The 12,500-nt window shown below is 55.4% G+C and overlaps 3 non-coding genes across 3 annotated transcripts; 1 reads left to right on the plus strand and 2 right to left on the minus strand.

The window, feature by feature from the left end:
- Positions 1 to 440: 440 nt before the first annotated feature.
- LOC139053797 (5.8S ribosomal RNA) lies at positions 441 to 593 on the minus strand. Its single transcript, XR_011510787.1, has one exon. It is a non-coding gene; the product is annotated as a 5.8S ribosomal RNA (ribosomal RNA).
- A 1,237-nt stretch (positions 594 to 1,830) lies between these two features.
- LOC139053791 (small subunit ribosomal RNA) lies at positions 1,831 to 3,645 on the minus strand. The gene has a single exon (XR_011510781.1). It is a non-coding gene; the product is annotated as a small subunit ribosomal RNA (ribosomal RNA).
- A 5,360-nt stretch (positions 3,646 to 9,005) lies between these two features.
- On the plus strand, positions 9,006 to 9,197 carry LOC139053788 (U2 spliceosomal RNA). The gene has a single exon (XR_011510778.1). It is a non-coding gene; the product is annotated as a U2 spliceosomal RNA (small nuclear RNA).
- The last annotated feature ends 3,303 nt before the right edge of the window (positions 9,198 to 12,500 follow it).

Consider the following 12,500-nt stretch of genomic DNA (forward strand, 5'->3'; position numbering starts at 1 on the left):
TGCCGATTCCCATTCGTGCGACGAAGCCCGGAAGGGCGCCCACACAGCTGCGGTGACGTGAGCGAGCGACCAGCTCTGGAGCTCGACGTACTCCGAAGGCAAACAACGCAAATTGCGATCGCTTCCGACTCTCTCGCAAAGGTGCGCGCTACAAGGCAACAGACGTTCGCGCCTCGAGCTTGGACCGCTCTTTCCCTGCAGGTATCCGACTCCATCCTGCGGCGGTCTTGCCAGAGGCGCGCACTCGTCACGCTGCAGTAGTAATGCCTCGTTTCCGTCTCTTCGAAGATTTGGCACGACGGCTCGCCACCGTCTCCTTCTCGTGAGGTTGCTGGCGCGTGGCTTCAGCGCTCAACGTACTGTCCATGATGCCGACGCGGTCAAAACGAGTCGACGGACGCACGTTCCCTGTGCGCCGAAGGCTCTCTTGATATGTGATCCGACCCTCAGACAGACGAAGCCAAGGGAAGACCCAAGGCCGCAATGTGCGTTCAAAGAATCAGTGCTCAGTGTGTCCTGCAATTCACACCAAGTCTCGCAGCTGGCTGCGTTCTTCATCGACCCGAGAACCGAGTGATCCACCGCTTAGAGTCGTGAAAAATAGTTTGTTCAATTCAGTACAGTACAACCAGTGTTTCAGGCACGTGGCGTCTCCCTGTGTGTGGTTTCGAAGAGCGCCTTTCGGCGTGCGCTACTCCTGTTTCGCTCTTTCGTTCGGCGGTCACGCGTTTCCGCATGACCGCTGCTGATCCAACAGCCTACTCGAGACGAAAGACAAGAGCTTGGCGCGCGCGTACTCGCGCAGCTCTCCAAAGCCACTCGGCCAGTGCCAGGGACGGCTCTCTGCGCCGGAGCCACAACAAGTCTACTTGAGGCGGAAGACGAAGCCAGCAAGGGCCTGGCCGCAAGTGCGTTCGAATACGGGATTACAGTCCCTCGTCTGTCCGTACTTCCTCTTTCGACGTGCGGCGCCTTCCCAAAGCGCACAAGTCCGCAAACCGCAGAACGCTTCCGACGTAGCAAAGCCGCGTTTCCTTCGGTACTTCGCAGCAACGCCGCCTTTCCCTCGGCGGCGGGCAAATAGCCTGCAGACGTCGTCGCATTGAACCGCGAACTCGACACCTCGCGCGTCACGAGCGGGAGCCGACCGGCAGCCTCCGGCCCTTTCGGGCGCGGTGGAATTTGCCGCGGAGGACGGGAGAGTGCTTTAGGCCACGGTTCCTTCCGTACTTGGCAGCCGCACCCTCAATACCGCCGGTTCCATGACCGACCGAGCGCCGCACCGTTCCTTTAGTACTTGGGCAGCAACAAAGTCGGGTCGTTACTCCACACTCGCCGCAGGAAGCGACCGGCAGCCGCCAGCCTTTTCAGACTCGGCAGCGTTTGCCGCGGAGGACGGGAGAGCGCTCGCACCACGGTTCCGTGTGTACTAAGCGGCAGCGGCATTAGCTCTCGACCGTCAGTTCCTTGACCGACCGCACGCTTCGCCGTTCCCCTCGTACTGGGCAAGAGCAGCAGGTCGGGTCGTCTTACTCCCATTCCGCGCAAGAGTGCCGAGGCGGACTTCAGAAAGCCCACCCAACAGTGTGCGTTACGCCGTTTCTACCCGCGGGCGCGGCCAAGCCAACCGTCCAAGGTTGCAGCCGGCGTCCACTGGGCGCAACAAATTTGGCACGGGGCGCCCTTCGAAATTCGGGCAATCCCCGGCATGTTCGGGTATAGCCGTCCCCGCGTCCAAGCGGGGCCAGCGGCGGAAAGCGTCGGGCGCAGCGAGCTGCTTCACCCACACGGGGTAGAAACAATGGCGCTCGTCACCCTCGAACAATCCGGTAATGATCCTTCCGCAGGTTCACCTACGGAAACCTTGTTACGACTTTTACTTCCTCTAAATGATCAAGTTTGGTCATCTTTCCAACAGACCGGCGCAACCGAAAGGCCGCGCCGGACATCGGTCCGAAGACCTCACTAAATCATTCAATCGGTAGTAGCGACGGGCGGTGTGTACAAAGGGCAGGGACGTAATCAACGCGAGCTTATGACTCGCGCTTACTGGGAATTCCTCGTTCAAGGGGAACAATTGCAAGCCCCTATCCCAATCACGAAAGAAGTTCCACGGGTTACCCAGTCTTTTCAGACAGGGATAAAGACACGCTGCTTCCTTCAGTGTAGCGCGCGTGCGGCCCCGGACATCTAAGGGCATCACAGACCTGTTATTGCTCTGTTTCGTGCGGCTAGGAGCCGCTTGTCCCTCTAAGAAGGTTGTAAGGTGCTGGGAACCCCGCACCTATTTAATAGGCTAGAGTCTCGTTCGTTATCGGAATTAACCAGACAAATCGCTCCACCAACTAAGAACGGCCATGCACCACCATCCACCGAATCAAGAAAGAGCTCTCAATCTGTCAATCCTCCCAGTGTCCGGGCCGGGTAAGTTTTCCCGTGTTGAGTCAAATTAAGCCGCAGGCTCCACTCCTGGTGGTGCCCTTCCGTCAATTCCTTTAAGTTTCAGCTTTGCAACCATACTTCCCCCGGAACCCAAACACTTTGGTTTCCCGGAAGCTGCCCGCCGAGTCATTTGAGTAACTCAGGCGGATCGCTGGTTGGCATCGTTTATGGTCAGAACTAGGGCGGTATCTGATCGCCTTCGAACCTCTGACTTTCGTTCTTGATCAAAGAAAACATTCTTGGCAAATGCTTTCGCAGTAGTTCGTCTTGCGACGGTCCAAGAATTTCACCTCTAGCGCCGCAATACGAATGCCCCCGTCTGTCCCTCTTAATCATTACCTCGTATTCCAAAAACCAACAGAACAGAAACGAGGTCTTGTTCTATTATTCCATGCAAGTTTATTCAGGCGACTCGCCTGCGTTGAGCACTCTAATTTTTTCAAAGTAAAAGCACCGGCCTTCTCGAGGCACACAATGAAGTGCACCAAGAAAGGACCGGCATGATGTTCAGTCCGAGCCGTCGCATCGGGTAGATGCACTACTCGTCTGGAACTGAGATCCAACTACGAGCTTTTTAACCGCAGCAGCTTTAGTATACGCTATTGGAGCTGGAATTACCGCGGCTGCTGGCACCAGACTTGCCCTCCAATTGATCCTCGTTAAAGGATTTAGAGTGTACTCATTTCAATTACGGGGCCTCAAAAGAGTCCCGTATTGTTATTTTTCGTCACTACCTCCCCGTGCCGGGAGTGGGTAATTTGCGCGCCTGCTGCCTTCCTTGGATGTGGTAGCCGTTTCTCAGGCTCCCTCTCCGGAATCGAACCCTGATTCTCCGTTACCCGTAACAACCATGGTAAGCAAGTAACCTACCATCGAAAGTTGATAAGGCAGACACTTGAAAGAAACGTCGCCGGCTCGTGGCCATGCGATCAGCACAAAGTTATCCAGAGTCACCACACAATACGGGCCGAAACCCGATCGATCTTGGTCTAATAAAAGCACCCGTCGCCCAAAGGGCTTCAGGCTCACTGCATGTATTAGCTCTAGAATTGCCACAGTTATCCAAGTAGGAAGAAACGATCTAAGGAACCATAACTGATTTAATGAGCCATTCGCGGTTTCGCCTTATTTCGGCATGTACTTAGACATGCATGGCTTAATCTTTGAGACAAGCATATGATTACTGGCAGGATCAACCAGGTAATCGTTCAACTGCGCGTCCCGCCTGTCAAGCAGGCCGGACGCCGTTTTTGCGATGCCGAGGCCACCTTCAGGCGCCCCAGCACGCTTCGTTCTTGCAAAGAGTAGCACTTTGCACAGTCCGAGACGACGGCGTTCGAGCTCGCTACGGCGCCCTCCCCGAAGGGCCGGGTATCGCCACGCGGCAAGAAGCACGCAACATTCTCGATAGACTGGTTGTGTCGACTCGATCACGGCTTGCGGTTTCTCTTGAGCCCGCAGCACAGGTGGACCGACCGACACTTGCAACGTAGCCGAGACGGCAAAGCCGCCAGGCGACGGGTCACGCCCGCGCCTTCGGCGCTTTCGCATTTGACTCGTCCGAGGACGATGCGGAACACAACTCGATATCGTGGAGAAAGCGTCGTCCGACAACCAGCCCCTAACGCATCAAGCGGATGAGGCTGCAGACGTCAGCTGTGGGATCCACGGGAGCGATACCGGGGACACGCTTGACGGGCACGAAGCCCGCCGCATATCAAACACCCAGGTCGCTTTTGGGGGCGACTGCTCTCTGGGACCCCCATATAATAGCAGCGATAAGTTCCCAAATCTCCATGGGGCCGTACTCGTGCCACTTTCGACGAGCGTTTGGCGAAAATCGTGCCGCCTCGCAGCGCCGCGAGCGAGATGGAAAGCTTACGTCGGCAGCGCAATGCCGAAGTCGTGAAAGCGCAGCGCGTCGACCGAATGCGCGAACGGCAATCTCTCGCCTATGGACAGCGCGGTTTCCAGAACAATCGCCTTTCTGTGCCCCTACGGGGCCGCACGCTAGCGCGGCCCTTTCGCCGTTTCCGAGCACGAGTGCGACCGGCGCGGGCGGCGTGCTCGACACCCCGGCTGACGCCGTTTCGGACTTTGTCTCTTCGCGCGCTCGCGCCAACGCCGCGGCAAAACGACGACCTCTGCGCGGTTCTTTCCCGGTTCCCGGCGTGCTATAGTGCAGCCAGCCGGACGGTGGCGACGACTCAGTCGCGGCCGTGCGGTGGCTTGTACGCCAAAGTTGCGTGACGGGCGTCGAGCTCCCGCCGCGGCCCGGCTCAGGTGGTTTCGGACTTCTGTCTCTTCCGAGCGCTCGCGTCGTCGTGGGCACGATTCTCGAGTGCGGAGCGGTGCGCGGACACCACCACGAACACGCGCAAGCCGAAAACGGCACTACGGTACAACGTCGGCCAGGGCGGTACGGCCCCCTTATATGAGCAGCGATAAGTGACCAGATCTCCACGGGGCCGTACTCGTGCGACAAGGCGGCGTACTGCGCCGAGCCGAGCGCCAATATTTGGCCTTGGCACGGCCGATTTGAGCTCTCGCGATCGCCGCGGTACCGCCGCTCACCGATTCAAGGCACGCTAGCGCGGCCCCTTCGCCATTTTTCGAGTAAGAGTGCGAAAAGCGCGCGCGGCGTGCTCGTCGCCCCGGCTGACGTAGTCTCGGACTTAGTCTCGCTCACGCCGCCCCGGCTGACGTCGTCTCGGACTTAGTCGCGCTCACACCGCCCCGGCTCACGTGGTTTCGGACTTCCGTCTCTTCCGAGCGCTCGCGTCGTCGTGGGCACGATTCTCGAGTGCGGAGCGGTGCGCGGACACCACCACGAACACGCGCAAGCCGAAAATGGCACTACGGTACAACGTCGGCCAGGGCGGTACGGCCCCCTTATATGAGCAGCGATAAGTGACCAGATCTCCACGGGGCCGTACTCGTGCGACAAGGCGGCGTACTGCGCCGAGCCGAGCGCCAATATTTGGCCTTGGCACGGCCGATTTGAGCTCTCGCGATCGCCGCGGTACCGCCGCTCACCGATTCAAGGCACGCTAGCGCGGCCCCTTCGCCATTTTTCGAGTAAGAGTGCGAAAAGCGCGCGCGGCGTGCTCGTCGCCCCGGCTGACGTAGTCTCGGACTTAGTCTCGCTCACGCCGCCCCGGCTGACGTCGTCTCGGACTTAGTCGCGCTCACACCGCCCCGGCTCACGTGGTTTCGGACTTTCGTCTCTTCCGAGCGCTCGCGTCGTCGTGGGCACGATTCTCGAGTGCGGAGCGGTGCGCGGACACCACCACGAACACGCGCAAGCCGAAAACGGCACTACGGTACAACGTCGGCCAGGGCGGTACGGCCCCTTATAAGAGCAGCGATAAGTGACCAGACCTCCACGGGGCCGTACTCGTGCGACAAGGCGGCGTACTGCGCCGAGCCGAGCGCCAATATTTGGCTTTGGCACGGCCGATTTGAGCTCTCGCGATCGCCGCGGTACCGCCGCTCACCGATTCAAGGCACGCTAGCGCGGCCCCTTCGCCATTTTTCGAGTAAGAGTGGGAAAAGCGCGCGCGGCGTGCTCGACGCCCCGGCTGACGTCGTCTCGGACTTGGTCGACGCCCCGGCTGACGTAGTCTCGGACTTAGTCTCGCTCACGCCGCCCCGGCTGACGTCGTCTCGGACTTAGTCGCGCTCACACCGCCCCGGCTCACGTGGTTTCGGACTTTCGTCTCTTCCGAGCGCTCGCGTCGTCGTGGGCACGATTCTCGAGTGCGGAGCGGTGCGCGGACACCACCACGAACACGCGCAAGCCGAAAACGGCACTACGGTACAACGTCGGCCAGGGCGGTACGGCCCCTTATAAGAGCAGCGATAAGTGACCAGACCTCCACGGGGCCGTACTCGTGCGACAAGGCGGCGTACTGCGCCGAGCCGAGCGCCAATATTTGGCTTTGGCACGGCCGATTTGAGCTCTCGCGATCGCCGCGGTACCGCCGCTCACCGATTCAAGGCACGCTAGCGCGGCCCCTTCGCCATTTTTCGAGTAAGAGTGGGAAAAGCGCGCGCGGCGTGCTCGACGCCCCGGCTGACGTCGTCTCGGACTTGGTCGACGCCCCGGCTGACGTAGTCTCGGACTTAGTCTCGCTCACGCCGCCCCGGCTGACGTCGTCTCGGACTTAGTCGCGCTCACACCGCCCCGGCTCACGTGGTTTCGGACTTGCGTCTCTTCCGAGCGCTCGCGTCGTCGTGGGCACGATTCTCGAGTGCGGAGCGGTGCGCGGACACCACCACGAACACGCGCAAGTCGAAAACGGCATTACGGTACAACGTCGGCCAGGGCGGTACGGCCCCTTATAAGAGCAGCGATAAGTGACCAGACCTCCACGGGGCCGTACTCGTGCGACAAGGCGGCGTACTGCGCCGAGCCGAGCGCCAATATTTGGCCTTGGCACGGCCGATTTGAGCTCTCGCGATCGCCGCGGTACCGCCGCTCACCGATTCAAGGCACGCTAGCGCGGCCCCTTCGCCATTTTTCGAGTAAGAGTGGGAAAAGCGACCGCGGCGTGCTCGACGCCCCGGCTGACGTCGTCTCGGACTTAGTCGACGCCCCGGCTGACGTAGTCTCGGACTTGGTCTCGCTCACGCCGCCCCGGCTGACGTAGTCTCGGACTTGGTCTCGCTCACGCCGCCCCGGCTGACGTCGTCTCGGACTTAGTCGCGCTCACACCGCCCCGGCTCACGTGGCTTCGGACTTTGTCTCTTCGAGCGCTCGCAGCCAGGTCGGGGCCGACGCCGACGTCTGCGTGGGGCTTCAACGATTCCCGGCGCGACGCAATGCAACTGCGCGCAGGATGCCAGCGACTCCGCCGTGGCCGTGCGGCGGTGTACACGCAGAAGTTTCGTGAAGGGGTATCGAGCTCCCGCCGCCCCGGCGGACGTGGTTTCGGACTTTAGCGCTCGCAGCGATCTCGCGGCGATCGCTGACGTCTGCGCGGTTTCAGGTGTGCTACGATGCAGCAGTCTGCCGCACGACAATTTACGGAAGCGAGTGCATTCCGCCCCGGCGGACGCGGCAGCGGACTTTGTGCCTGCGGGAGTGCTCTTGTTGCTGTAAAATTTGAACGGGTGCAGCTGCGCGAAGCAAGTGTACACATTTTCTCTCTCTCTCTCTCTCTCTCTGCCTCTGAGGCGACTGTAATTTTAATTTAAATGCAATTGGAGGCGGGAGCAACCTGATGAGAGTAGGCGGACTTCGGCACACCTTGTAGTTTAGAAATTGTTTTCAAGCTTTGAGGACATACACAATCGCGCCATCTGCTTTCCCCGTCTCTTTGGCACTTCATAGTGTGTGCAGCATGCTCTGCATTCCAAAGAAACGCGCCTGTTTCTCCCCCTCTCTCACGTTCTTCTTGTCTTTCTTGCTGCTCTTGTGAGAAGTTGCTATGCTCTTTACTCGCTGTAAAATAGAATGCTTGCGCGAGCCAACAACTTGCGTGTCTTTCTTTTTTTTTGTTGTTGTTGTTTTTTTCTCTCTTCCCAAGACGTTTCTGCCATTATTCACTAGCTCTCGTTCTTAGTATGCAACGGAGCGTTAGCTCGCGCCATCTACCTTTCTTTCTGTATGGCGAAGGCCGTAGGTTTTCCTAGTTCCGCACACAGATGGCGCGGATGCGTTTTCGCGCCAGTTTCGAACGACCTCGCTGTACACATGTTTCTCATTTAAAAGTTTCAAAGGGGCTTGCGAAAGGGCGTGGTCCTTTTTTCTTGCGCAAGGCTGAGCTTTCCAGCTGTGCTTAAGCTATGCTAGCATGTGTGCGTATGTGTGTGTGTGTGTGTGTGTGTGTGTGTGTGTGTGTGTGTGCGTGCGCGCGCGCGCGTGCGTGCGCGTGCATATGTGTGCGTGTGTGTGTATACACGCACACGGTAAAGATGATGGGGTAGCGCTATTTCTTTCTTTCTTTCTTTCTTTTTTAACAACACCTGTGCTCCACATGGCGATCTTCCTGCCCTCTATGTTTCCGGTTGGAAGGAGTGCGCAGCCTTTTCTATATTTATTTATTTTTTTTTTTTCATTCTCTTTCATTCGTACATGAGGCGCGCTACCTAATTCTAGCGGTCGAATCGACACGTTGCAATCCGTCCCGGCCTGTGCCGTATGAAAACTTTCAGTGGGCCTTGCGGTAAATAAAAGGAAATGAGGGAAATGCGCGTAGTGTATTACACTTGCGCACGGGCTTGAAACGAAGGCCTCAAAGAAAGCCGCCTTGAGCGGTCGCATTCAGACGGAAGTAAGCATTCCCCTTGCGCGTGTTTTCCGCTCGCCTGTTCCGTTTTCTACGAGGTTGCCTTCGTTGGTTTTGCCTTGCGAACAAGCTTGCGCTCGGGTCTCGTTTCTACGCGACGGCGTTTCGTTAACAGTGAAAGACTGAGGCGTCGCGAGTTGATTCGCGAGATAGAGAGCATAGAGTCTCTAGACGGGCTGGGTTTTATAAGATTGCCCACGCTGTTGCTGAGGTTACCAATGTCGCCAGGGCACCCACAAGGCAGTGGTACAATGGAGTGAAGTGAAAGACATCGCTTCTCGGCCTTTTGGCTAAGATCAAAGTGTAGTATCTGTTCTTATCAGCTTAATATCTGATACGGGTTCTATATGGACCCACGATATTAAACCTATTTTTGGAAGTTGGCGGAGTGCTTGAAGCCTGCTTCACCTCCGCCGCAGGTCGGCCCGGTATTGCACTACCTCCGGGATCGGCCCCCGCTCACTTAGGTGAGACTTCATTCAATCAAAATGAAGAACACAAGCTCGAAGCGAGCACTCACGTGACACGCACCATTCCCATACTATACGCAACGATGCCGGTGTTTCTGAACGATTGTCTGCTGTAATGAGCCACTTGGGGGGGGGGGGGGGGAAGGGTGATTAGCCGTGGGTTTTGCAATCAATGTAAGTCCCACTCAAAGCCAACACTGCATTTTGGAGTTCACTATCGCTTTGATCCGTAAACGACAGCAAGCTCGCCCTGCGAAAATCCGCTGCCCTAGTGGAAGAAAGGTTCCCTATGAAACAAAAATGGAGTGCCCGATTTCCGGCAACATTTTCGCTGCAGTGGGACCGAGCGCCTCGAAAACAAACTTGTCGTATGGCCAAGTGTGGCGAAATATATTCAAGGGTTCAGAGGTGCCTCAGCTTTCCAACCTGTATGTTATGAATACCTGTTGCTACCTTTTCGTCATCATCATCCTGCTGGCTACGACCACTGCAGGGCAAAGACCTCTCCCATTATTCTCCAAGCACCCCGGTCACGTGTAAGCCCGGTCACGGTCGCCGTCTAGTGCCTGCGCCCTTCCTAATCTAATCTGCCCTCCTAAATTTCCGCCACCCCGTGCTACGCTTCCCTTCTCTTGGAATTCAGTCGGTAACCCTTAATTGATGATCTTCCCCCCACATTGCATGCCCTGCGCACGCCCATTTCTTTTTCTTGGTTTAAACTAAGGTGTCATTAGCTCGCGTTTGTTCGCTCACCCCCCGAATCTGCTCTATTCTTATCCCCCGTAGCGCTACACCCATCATTCTTCTTTCCAAAGCTCGTCGCGTCGCCCTCAGTTACCCTTCGGTAATCCTTAAGGTCCTTCGTTGCGGCACTCGCGGCATCTTTCTCATTTAAATAAGGCTATTTCGTTCAGTTTTGGGGGAAAACTCAATGAGCTAGGCGCGATTGTGTCCCCGGCGCCGCTCTCAACAAGATGGCGGCGCCCAGGCTTTTTGCCTGGTGGTTCGGCTTGACGCAGAACACGCCTGCAGGGCAGTGAAGCCGCATTGAAGGGGCAACGAGCGGCGCAGTGAAGCGCATGCTCGGGCGAAAAACGCGAACATCAGCCAAAAATACAACCAAATGGCCAAATACGAATTTCCGTTATGGGAAATTGGAGTTCAGTTGGCGCGTTGCGCTCGCCTAAGGTAAAGAACATAAATGCGAGTGCCACATCAGCCAAGTCAATGCTGAGGATCGCGTATCATTTCTTATTTATTTTTCCCCTTGCCTCCTGGCCTGCGTGGCCCTAGCGCGCATGCCCACGAAAGTAATGCAATAAGGAAAACGCGAAATCATGCGGTGACGGCTGTATCATATCCATTGTGCGTGCTTTGTTCTTTTTGGACTACAGTGGTGTGCGTTATGAGAAAGTTTCAGTGACCAGCGAACCTATATTTAGAACCACATTTACGGTTACTGCTAACAAGCTGCGGGTAGGTGTTTTTTTTTTCTTTCTTTCTTTTTTTCGCTACCAACGATGGGTTATCGCAACCGCGATCGGTTGTGCTAGACGCGTTCTTGCCAAACGTTGGCTCTATACGCGACCCGTGACGCGTGGTCGGCACATTCAAGCAGTCCATTGCAAACCGTTCCAAGAAGAAGGATGCTAGCTCCACGTTCCGCCGGGAGCGCTAGTTCGAAGATTGTACTTTTAGACCCTCGAGGAAGCACCGCCATCCCACGTTTTCTATAACGCGCTAAGACTCAGAGCGACAGCGACCACTTGTCTTTGTCAATATCTCGGACACACTTTTTTTTTTTTCTTTAATCCAGATCGTCAGACGAGCCCGCGTTCACGCGCACTCGCTCTCTCCGATAAGCAGGGTAGCTCGGTTGGGGTGTTGTAGGGCCTCGCGCATGCGCTGCTGAGTTCGTCGCTTCGCCGGCCGGTCGACGCTGGCGCGGTACTGGTAATCAACTTCGACGGGCATGGTGAAACGTCACTGTGAAACGTCACGACTAGCAATGCAATGTGTTTGCGAGCAATCGGAGAAATGAGAGAGCCCCTGTAGATTAGTGGAAACGTTCCTCCAAGTATTACGTTTGCAATTTGCGCCTACGAACATGAACTAGACAAAGGAAATGATCTGTAGCCGCCTTCACTTCATAAAATTCCCGTACGAAGAAATTTGCGTGCGCACGTGATCTCCCGCATGAAACCAGACGATAGGTTAATTTTAGCCGTTCATTTCGATTTGCCGAATGTAAACCGGAACACTTTCTCCACGCGCTCTTGAGGTTTGAATGACAATCAATGACATGCTTTTTTTATATATTTTTGTTTGTTCTATCTGGAACCAAAAGAATTCAGAACGCCATTTCAATCTTAGATTCGATTCACGCCTTGCGTTACGTCACCCCTGGCATATCTGATGAACACGCTCTGCTGTTAAGCTTCATGATCACGGCATTAAAAGTCGCCACTTCCCGAACGTTTATCGAGCCGATGATGAACCGTATGCTGGATTCTTATTGTAATGAGTTTATAGAAAGTTTTATACTTCTATGGCTAGCTTCAAGGAAAGGAAAAACATCGCTCAGCATTGTATAACGCATAACAACAACAACGAAAAATCTGCAGGTTATTCATACTACAATGAGAACACTAGGAATACTGAAAAAGATGAAATCTAGACATGCTGCAAGGAGCCAACAAATGCAATTGAACCAACGAACTGAACTGCAATTATTTCATCAAGACATGCCCCGAAAAAACGTGGCCACTATCAATGCTCATTTCAAAGCTGTTTTTTTTTTTTTTTGTTTGTGACGGATAATAATTATCTTCCCAATGGCTGATGTGAAAATTTCAGAGCGCGGCATTTTCGAAATCTCAAGGCCCCGGCTGCTTTCTCTCTTCTTTAAATATGTTCCGGGTGGCAGATGGAGAAAAGTTTCGCGCACATAATTTAAAAGCCTGTAGCTGATTTTCTTGAAGAACACAAAGTGCTGACAGACCACCAAACAAGACAAAATTGAATCGGTATTACGCGCGATGATTTCGCACCGCAGTAACAAAAGGGTAACAAGCGGACGTTCATTTCGTGGTGTGTATTTCACGTCTCTCACAATAATAATAAAAAGAATGCTACTGCATAAATTAGCTTTTCCCAAACTGGATGGTTTCGATCAGCTTCCTTAAATTGAGTTGGCGTTGATTGAGCAGGTGCGGGCCTCGGTTGTTTAAGATTTTTGTAAATGGCATCATTACTGGATAGATGCGGACGTCTGCGTGATGTGTGAAACTCGCTT

This window comes from Dermacentor albipictus, unplaced genomic scaffold (assembly GCF_038994185.2).
Source record: "Dermacentor albipictus isolate Rhodes 1998 colony unplaced genomic scaffold, USDA_Dalb.pri_finalv2 scaffold_216, whole genome shotgun sequence".
In the NCBI taxonomy this organism is placed as follows: domain Eukaryota; kingdom Metazoa; phylum Arthropoda; class Arachnida; order Ixodida; family Ixodidae; genus Dermacentor; species Dermacentor albipictus.